Source organism: Phalangium opilio, unplaced genomic scaffold (assembly GCF_054372755.1).
Source record: "Phalangium opilio isolate 3A_F unplaced genomic scaffold, DU_Popi_V2 ptg000101l_1, whole genome shotgun sequence".
NCBI lineage: Eukaryota > Metazoa > Arthropoda > Arachnida > Opiliones > Phalangiidae > Phalangium > Phalangium opilio.
This window is the reverse complement of record NW_028324204.1, coordinates 8819189-8829373: the sequence shown is the minus strand read 5'-3', so window position 1 is coordinate 8829373 and position 10185 is coordinate 8819189. Positions and strand designations below refer to the sequence as shown.

The 10185-nt window shown below is 38.0% G+C and overlaps 3 long non-coding RNA genes across 4 annotated transcripts; 1 reads left to right on the top strand and 2 right to left on the bottom strand.

The window, feature by feature from the left end:
- Positions 1-553: 553 nt before the first annotated feature.
- On the bottom strand, positions 554-1659 carry LOC149631468 (uncharacterized). Its single transcript, XR_016374068.1, has 2 exons — positions 1132-1659; positions 554-1064 (listed from the first exon to the last, which is right to left on the bottom strand). It is a non-coding gene; the product is annotated as an uncharacterized LOC149631468 (long non-coding RNA).
- Positions 1660-1684: 25 nt separating this feature from the next.
- On the top strand, positions 1685-2869 carry LOC149631467 (uncharacterized). Of its 2 annotated transcripts, XR_016374065.1 has the most exons (3): positions 1685-1873; positions 1960-2022; positions 2078-2869. It is a non-coding gene; the product is annotated as an uncharacterized LOC149631467 (long non-coding RNA). The 2 variants fall into 2 exon arrangements; XR_016374064.1 differs by having other exon boundaries at positions 1685-2022.
- LOC149631466 (uncharacterized) lies at positions 2034-3484 on the bottom strand. Its single transcript, XR_016374066.1, has 2 exons — positions 2748-3484; positions 2034-2573 (listed from the first exon to the last, which is right to left on the bottom strand). It is a non-coding gene; the product is annotated as an uncharacterized LOC149631466 (long non-coding RNA).
- Positions 3485-10185: the final 6701 nt, after the last annotated feature.

Below are 10185 nucleotides of genomic sequence, written 5' to 3'. Positions count from 1 at the left end.
ATATTTTCAACGCGTCAAAATCATGTAGCATGTGACACGATTGGCGAGTTTGTCGCGTTAAAAATGAAATTCAACGCGACAAAAATCAGAAATCATCGCGTCAAAATATTTTCAACGCGTCAAAATCATCTTGCATGTGACACGATTGGCGAGTTTGTCGCGTTAAAAATGAAATTCAACGCGACAAAAAACCCGAAATCAACGCGACAAAAATCCGAAATCATCGCGTCAAAATATTTTTAACGCGTCAAAATCATCTTGCATGTGACACGATTGGCGAGTTTGTCGCGTTAAAAATGAAAATCAACGCGACAAAATCATGTAGCATTTGAGACGATTGGCGAGTTAACGCGTTGAAATTCATGTCGTTCGGAGCTGAACACCGGTAATTCACCGATCCCTATTTTATAAGCAACCACGGGCTACGGTTCTTAATTCAGAGCGTTTCCGAACACACTTCTTTTTAAATCCAAGAAAAAAAATCCCAGCAACCAACCGAAGATTGCACAGTGCATAATCATAGGTTCAGTTGTAACTTTATGGTTTTCTATTACCAGAAGAAAATAGGGGAAGTGGGTAGCCGTAGCCTTGAGCCATACAAGTCGTCCAGTGATTCTCACTTACAATGGTCGATTCCCCTACCACCCTTAAAATTTGAATCTGGCCAATCGGCGCGAAGCATAAAATAGTACCAGATTTTATTGCGAACGCCACCATGTAGCGAACTGTGGAACTAACCTGTGTAGTCTGCTTATATTTCTGCTGTGCTTCAGTTTGAGTTAGGGTTACGTCAGGCAACGGGTTAATGCGGATATTGGTTTAATTAAGGACGAAAATTCGGTTATTTAATAAAATGAATGTCGTTAAGAGTACGCAGTGTGATTTAACGTACAAGGAAACTACCGATAAGAAAACTCAGGCTGTGTTGAAAGGAAAAGTAAGATCTACCCAAACCAATCCCAATGTTAAAAATCAAACTACAACAACTTGGATACAACTTTATTACTTTGAACTCTTCCCTATCACAGTTTAAAACTTCGGACAAGTTAATTTTTTCCCTGGAACTTCGAAATACAATTGTATTTAAAAATAAAGACATATTTTAAAATAAGTTATGAATTTAGTACTTACCACTCGATTCCAGCCTCTGCCATTCTGCCTGAGTGCCTCACTGCCTCTAGCAGACGCCTCTAGTCAGTTGGAAGGCGTAGGACCGTACTGTCCACAGAATCACGTCACTCGTGTGTTAATGCGCGTAAAAATCCTATCTCTCTTCACCCCCACGGGGAGGGAAATGGCGCGAAAAATCCGTAAACGGGACGCCTCGCGAAGTTGCCCAAGCTACCCACTTCCCCTATTTTCTTCTGCTATTACTGAAGAAGAGCCCTTTAAAGTATGTAGGCATTGAAAACTACGCCTGGTGTTGCTTTTAGCCAACCAGGCATCGCAAATCGTTTGGAATAGCGATATTAACATGGCGGATTTCAGGAGGCGTATTGCCAAACAAATTCTATTATGAGACCTCAGAAACGTTAATTACTTTATTCAATCACTGAAAATGAGGTAAATTTGGTTGTAAGAATCGCCGAATTAAAAATTATTATTTTAACAATTATAATTGAACGTTAACATTCGTGTGAGTTCAGCTCTATAATCTAAGCCTTGGCGTCAACTGCAATCGGCCAATAAATGAGACCTTTGGATTATCGGCGGGAAGTTCGAATGATGGCAAAAGTAACATTTAAGTTCTATGGGAGGAGGTAGCTTTTTGGCCATATCCTCTGTCCTATTGATCCAATTGACCTGAAATTTTAATAAGACGTGTGGCTCGATGTGTTTTATTAATTTAAAAAGGATTCAAGATTTCAGAGTAGTGGGCAGATTTTATTTTTTTAATAAATTATTAAACATATTGCTTAAGCATGACACTAAAAATCTTATAATTAAACAAAATTATAGTACCTAAAGCCTAAAACACGCCTATTTTGGAAAGGTTCAGAAGAGCCCTTGTGTTTCTACCAAGTAAAAATCCATTTTAGTTCTAAATTGTATTTATTGAAAAGATTACATATTTTAGAATAAACATGATTAGAAGCTAACTGAAAAACGTTGGGGAAAATTTCATAATACCTGTTGATGTTGGTAAAAAACAAGGATATATAGTTTTAAATTATACTCAGTTGTCAAGGAGGGCCAAGAAGAAAAAAGGTCCCTCACAGCTGTCCTCTGACATTCTAAAGCTTCTTGTGTGGTAGACTTTATATTTTAAATTTTAATGCATTAATTTTTATCAGGAATTTCAATTACATCATCACATCATAGCATCTTGAATAATAACCCAAACCAGGCTAAAAATCACTTTTAGTCACTATTATACAATCATTATTGTAAGCTTGAAAATACATTGAAGTCCCTTTCGCCATTGCCGATTCAATCTATGGCGCCACATTCTTTGGGGCAACAGGATTTCATGGGCTCCATGTCTTAATTGGTGCCAAGATGTAAGGCCTTGTCTCGATTGAAATCTTAGAAAATTGGTTCCAAAGGTCTAGGTTTCTTAAATCTAATATTCTCTAAAAGTAGAAATGTTTTGGAAAAGTAGGATGAGATTGGGTATTTTTTATCTTAGAAACCGGTTGTAAGTATTGAATTTACGATTTTGACATAGGAAATTAATTTTTATTTAAAAACTATTCCCTCTATAAGCTTAGATCCTTTTCATTATAATAAAATAGATTGAAACACACCTCTCATTCAAATTTCAGGACATTTGGACCAGTAGACCCGAAGAAATATTCAGTCATCATTTTGACTTTTGGAAAATAGTTTTTATATCAAAAAAAAATAAAATCTGCCCACTAATCTGAAATCTTGAATCCTTTTTAAATTAATAAAACACATCGAGCCACACGTCTTATTAAAATTTCAGGTCAATTGGATCAATAGGACAGAGGATATGGCCAAAAAGCTACCTCCTCCCATAGAACTTAAATGTTACTTTTGCCATCATTCGAACTTCCCGCCGATAATCCAAAGGTCTCATTTATTGGCCGATTGAACGGGCTTCTATAGTGCAGTTGACGCCAAGGCTTAGATTATAGAGCTCAACTCACACGAATGTTAACGTTCAATTATAATTGTTAAAATAATAATTTTTAATTCGGCGATTCTTACAACCAAATTTACCTCATTTTCAGTGATTAAATAAAGTAATTAACTTTTCTGAGGTCTCATAATAGAATTTATTTGGCAATACGCCTCCTGAAATCCGCCATGTTAATATCGCTATTCCAAACGATTTGCGATGCCTGGTTGGCTAAAAGCAAGACCAGGCGTAGTTTTCAATGCCTACATACTTTTAAGGGCTCTTCTTCAGTGATAGAAAACCATAAAGTTACAACTGAACCTATGATTATGCACTGTGCAATCTTCGGTTGGTTGCTGGGATTTTTTTTTTCTTGGATTTAAAAAGAAGTGTGTTCGGAAACGCTCTGAATTATGAACCGTAGCCCGTGGTGGCTTATAAAATAGGGATCGGTGAATTACCGGTGTTCAGCTCCGAACGACATGAATTTCAACGCGTTAACTCGCCAATCGTCTCACATGCTACATGATTTTGTCGCGTTGATTTTCATTTTTAACGCGACAAACTCGCCAATCGTGTCACATGCAAGATGATTTTGACGCGTTGAAAATATTTTGACGCGATGATTTCGGATTTTTGTCGCGTTGATTTCGGGTTTTTTGTCGCGTTGAATTTCATTTTTAACGCGACAAACTCGCCAATCGTGTCACATGCAAGATGATTTTGACGCGTTGAAAATATTTTGACGCGATGATTTCGGATTTTTGTCGCGTTGAATTTCACTTTTAAAGCCTGGTTCTCACTTGGCGAAAAAATGCATTTTTCGCCACGCGACTTGATACGCGCGACTAAAATGAGCGAATTTTCTTCTAGTCGCCGTCAAAATCGCCCCAAAGAGTCCCAAAGCGACTGTTCTATTTTTTTTCGCTAAACGCTCGGCGACAAAAGACTTCAGCCAATCAGGTTCAGGTAGTGGGAAGGGGAAGGGGGAGTGTGAGTGTGCTATGTCGCCAATTTTAAGCCTTGGTTACTTGATGAATGAAAATAACAATTGAGTTCTAATATATATGTTCTGATCTCTATGAAAATAACAGAGTTAAGTTTAGGCAAGTACGCTTCTAATTTAATTTTTTAAGAGTGAAATACGTACGCTAGCTAAAATTGATTATGTTTCTATTAGATAAATATGGATATGTCAAAAAATTCTATTAAGGGAGGCAAGAAAATAACTTGGTTCATTATTAAATAGAATACAAGTTTGAATTTTTAGGCTTAAGATGCGTAAAATAGCGCTGAAGCGTTTTTTAAATTTCGCGCCCAATGAGAACCACTCCCCCAGCGAATAAAATATCGCCGGCTTTTTTCGCCACGCGAAAAATTAATTCGTCGCGACTATTTGACAAGTGAGAACTAGCCTTTACGCGACAAACTCGCCAATCGTGTCACATGCAAGATGATTTTGACGCGTTGAAAATATTTTGACGCGTTGATTTCGGGTTTTTTGTCGCGTTGATTTCGGGTTTTTTGTCGCGTTGAATTTCATTTTTAACGCGACAAACTCGCCAATCGTGTCACATGCAAGATGATTTTGACGCGTTGAAAATATTTTGACGCGATGATTTCGGATTTTTGTCGCGTTGATTTCGGGTTTTTTGTCGCGTTGAATTTCATTTTTAACGCGACAAACTCGCCAATCGTGTCACATGCAAGATGATTTTGACGCGTTGAAAATATTTTGACGCGATGATTTCGGATTTTTGTCGCGTTGAATTTCATTTTTAACGCGACAAACTCGCCAATCGTGTCACATGCAAGATGATTTTGACGCGTTGAAAATATTTTGACGCGTTGATTTCGGGTTTTTTGTCGCGTTGAATTTCATTTTTAACGCGACAAACTCGCCAATCGTGTCACATGCAAGATGATTTTGACGCGTTGAAAATATTTTGACGCGATGATTTCGGATTTTTGTCGCGTTGAATTTCATTTTTAACGCGACAAACTCGCCAATCGTGTCACATGCAAGATGATTTTGACGCGTTGAAAATATTTTGACGCGTTGATTTCGGGTTTTTTGTCGCGTTGATTTCGGGTTTTTTGTCGCGTTGAATTTCATTTTTAACGCGACAAACTCGCCAATCGTGTCACATGCAAGATGATTTTGACGCGTTGAAAATATTTTGACGCGATGATTTCGGATTTTTGTCGCGTTGAATTTCATTTTTAACGCGACAAACTCGCCAATCGTGTCACATGCTACATGATTTTGAAGCGTTGAAAATATTTTGACGCGATGATTTCGGATTTTTGTCGCGTTGATTTCGGGTTTTTTGTCGCGTTGAATTTCATTTTTAACGCGACAAACTCGCCAATCGTGTCACATGCTACATGATTTTGACGCGTTGAAAATATTTTGACGCGATGATTTCGGATTTTTGTCGCGTTGAATTTCATTTTTAACGCGACAAACTCGCCAATCGTGTCACATGCAAGATGATTTTGACGCGTTGAAAATATTTTGACGCGTTGATTTCGGGTTTTTGTCGCGTTGATTTCGGGTTTTTTGTCGCGTTGAATTTCATTTTTAACGCGACAAACTCGCCAATCGTGTCACATGCTACATGATTTTGACGCGTTAAAAATATTTTGACGCGATGATATCGGTTTTTTGTCGCGTTGATTTCTGTTTTTTGTCGCGTTGAAACACAAGGGCTCTTCTGAACCTTTCCAAAATAGGCGTGTTTTAGGCTTTAGGGACTATAATTTTGTTTAATTATAAGATTTTTAGTGTCATGCTTAAGCAATATGTTTATTAATTTATTTTAAAAAAATCTGCCTACTACTCTGAAATCTTGAATCCTTTTTAAATTAATAAAACACATCGAACCACACGTCTTATTAAAATTTCAGGTCAATTGGATCAATAGGACAGAGGATATGGCCAAAAAGCTACCTCCTCCCATAGAACTTAAATGTTACTTTTGCCATCATTCGAACTTCCCGCCGATAATCCAAAGGTCTCATTTATTGGCCGATTGAACGGGCTTCTATAGTGCAGTTGACGCCAAGGCTTAGATTATAGAGCTCAACTCACACGAATGTTAACGTTCAATTATAATTGTTAAAATAATAATTTTTAATTCGGCGATTCTTACAACCAAATTTACCTCATTTTCAGTGATTAAATAAAGTAATTAACTTTTCTGAGGTCTCATAATAGAATTTATTTGGCAATACGCCTCCTGAAATCCGCCATGTTAATATCGCTATTCCAAACGATTTGCGATGCCTGGTTGGCTAAAAGCAAGACCAGGCGTAGTTTTCAATGCCTACATACTTTTAAGGGCTCTTCTTCAGTGATAGAAAACCATAAAGTTACAACTGAACCTATGATTATGCACTGTGCAATCTTCGGTTGGTTGCTGGGATTTTTTTTTCTTGGATTTAAAAAGAAGTGTGTTCGGAAACGCTCTGAATTATGAACCGTAGCCCGTGGTTGCTTATAAAATAGGGATCGGTGAATTACCGGTGTTCAGCTCCGAACGACATGAATTTCAACGCGTTAACTCGCCAATCGTCTCACATGCTACATGATTTTGTCGCGTTGATTTTCATTTTTAACGCGACAAACTCGCCAATCGTGTCACATGCAAGATGATTTTGACGCGTTGAAAATATTTTGACGCGATGATTTCGGATTTTTGTCGCGTTGATTTCGGGTTTTTTGTCGCGTTGAATTTCATTTTTAACGCGACAAACTCGCCAATCGTGTCACATGCAAGATGATTTTGACGCGTTGAAAATATTTTGACGCGTTGATTTCGGGTTTTTTGTCGCGTTGAATTTCATTTTTAAAGCGACAAACTCGCCAATCGTGTCACATGCTACATGATTTTGACGCGTTGAAAATATTTTGACGCGATGATTTCGGATTTTTGTCGCGTTGAATTTCATTTTTAACGCGACAAACTCGCCAATCGTGTCACATGCAAGATGATTTTGACGCGTTGAAAATATTTTGACGCGTTGATTTCGGGTTTTTTGTCGCGTTGAATTTCATTTTTAACGCGACAAACTCGCCAATCGTGTCACATGCTACATGATTTTGACGCGTTGAAAATATTTTGACGCGATGATTTCTGATTTTTGTCGCGTTGAATTTCATTTTTAACGCGACAAACTCGCCAATCGTGTCACATGCAAGATGATTTTGACGCGTTGAAAATATTTTGACGCGTTGATTTCGGGTTTTTTTGTCGCGTTGATTTCGGGTTTTTTGTCGCGTTGAATTTCATTTTTAACGCGACAAACTCGCCAATCGTGTCACATACAAGATGATTTTGACGCGTTGAAAATATTTTGACGCGATGATTTCGGATTTTTGTCGCGTTGAATTTCATTTTTAACGCGACAAACTCGCCAATCGTGTCACATGCTACATGATTTTGACGCGTTGAAAATATTTTGACGCGATGATTTCGGATTTTTGTCGCGTTGATTTCGGGTTTTTTGTCGCGTTGAATTTCATTTTTAACGCGACAAACTCGCCAATCGTGTCACATGCTACATGATTTTGACGCGTTAAAAATATTTTGACGCGATGATTTCGGATTTTTGTCGCGTTGAATTTCATTTTTAACGCGACAAACTCGCCAATCGTGTCACATGCAAGATGATTTTGACGCGTTGAAAATATTTTGACGCGACGATAATTTAGACCAATGATATACTAGATTTGATGTCGTGAAACTGGTAATGGACCAATTACGTTAGTGAAGATCATTAAACAACTCCCTTTGGGCAAATGTTTCTGGTTATTGGACAAAGGTTGAGCCAATAGAAAACCATCGAAAATGAACGACACGATTTTGTCGCGTTAAAATGAAAATCAACGCGACGAGACGATTTCATCGCGTTAAAATATTTTCAACGCGTTAAAATTATTTTGTCGCGTTAAAATTTAAAGTCACGCCTTTGCCACTCCCTCCTGATTTCCGTAATATGATTCGTTAAAATATTTTTATCAAAAATATCCGTGGATTTGGTTGGTTAAAAATTTTAACGCGACAAAAAATTTTTGTCGCGTTGATTTTAAATTTTAACGCGTTGATTTGTGTTGCATGTGACACGATTGGCGTTCCATAATCCTCTCCTTTCACCTCAACAATTTTCTTAGTTTGTCAACATGACGATTAAAGTTACATAACACCAAAGCTAATTTGTGGCTACACACACTGAAAGTAAACGTGCACCATTAAAATCATGATAACATGAAGCTATAATCCGATTACGATCAGACCTTTCACTGATCTGGGCTGCGTTCAGCAGAGCTCACCAAAAAAGACAGCGGATTTTGGAAAACGTTTACCGGTGAGATCTGTCGTCATAGCTTTTCTCCGGTCATCGGTGTTTTAAAAATGAAGCTAGCGCAATAAAGCGTGCAAGGTACAAAGGCTTAACAAAAATTGTATGATAACATATTTATGGAGATAGATAAGAACAACTTTTATAATTAAACATAGAAACTAACATATCTCTTAAAATTCTCGCGTGATCAACTGGTTTCACGTCAAATAAATAGCTATAGTCCCATCAGAACATAGAGACTAGAAACCCCAAGGAGTGGCAGGTCCCCCGCTCTACAAGCGCAAATAATATGTTGCTCATAAATTGGTACATGAGAGCTTCCGGCCCGTTTAATTTGCTTAGCGGAAGTCGCCGTGTACCCGTTGCGTGTACCATGAAAAAGGGCAACAAGTTGAGGCATTCCTGCCACTCCTTGGGGTTTCTAGTCTCTATGATCAGAATCAGCAAGAGCTATTTGTATTAATTCCTCCATGTTTTTTTCGCCAAGCTGAGAACTACGCGTTTTACGTCACGTTATCCAAAAACTTGACTATTTTCTTTGGTGACCGCAATGGCTCAACGCTGAGCACCGTGCCGTCAAAATTCATAACCAAAATCCCGTTCTGTAGGACACTGCTAACAGCGCTGAGCTCTGCTCAACGCGGCCCAGACTTCCACCATGATTATAAAATCTTAGCCTGATTATTTAAAAGTGTAATTAACTTCGGCTCACTCTGAACCGTTAATGTCTCTGCATTACAGAAACGAAAACCTAGCGTTTACTTTATGGTTCACTAGGCCTATTGACAGATGAAAGTTCATTTGACCAATATAGTGGCGTTCTTCTTGAAATCACTTTAGAAAGGATTATGCTATAAACAGATGTAGTATAGCTTAAGTAATATATAAACATCGTTTTCAAATAATAATATTAAAAAAAGTTCTTGGGATATCAAAATGAAACAGAGCTTTATAGCTACAAAACCACTAAAGGCATCGAAATTACGAAAAATATTTCCATATATTAATTATACATTATGAGAAAACCAAATATTAAGGTTTTGTAGGATTTCTTTCCACAAAACAAAGCGAACTGCTAACGCGATGCACTAACGGACGGACATACACAGACTAAAACATAGACTGCTTTTTAACTCTTTCCGTTTTAATTTTGAGTTGAGAAACAAGATTATCTTAAATATTAAAATAAATATAATTAATATTAAATATTTTCTTCGTTAGTTGTTCGCCTTATTGAGCGTTACATCGCGTTGATAAAGAACAATTAGACATTCTTGAGAGACTTGACTAATATTGGCGTTTGAAATGAAGCATACGCCGGTTGCATTACCTTACTCAAATAGGTAGTATATAAGGGTGTCGAACTACAGCTAAAAGCAAGAACAACCGCAATTGCGAAAACCTTTGGTGGACAACCCACCCTAGGGAGGCTAGACGTTTCTCGTAACCCTAGCTGATCGCCGCGAATGTCTTAAACCCAACGATGACGATGGAGTAGAAGCCAGGTGTACAGACTGGTGTCCAAGTGGAATGGACGAAGACCAGAAGATGGTGGTGATTAGAAGCCAGTATGTACAGACTGGTGTCCATGTGGGATGGACGAAGACCAGAAGATGGTGGTGATTAGAAGCCAGTATGTACAGACTGGTGTCCATGTGGGATGGACGAAGACCAAAAGATGGTGGTGATTTGAAGCCAGTATGTACAGACTGGTGTCCATGTGGGATGGACAA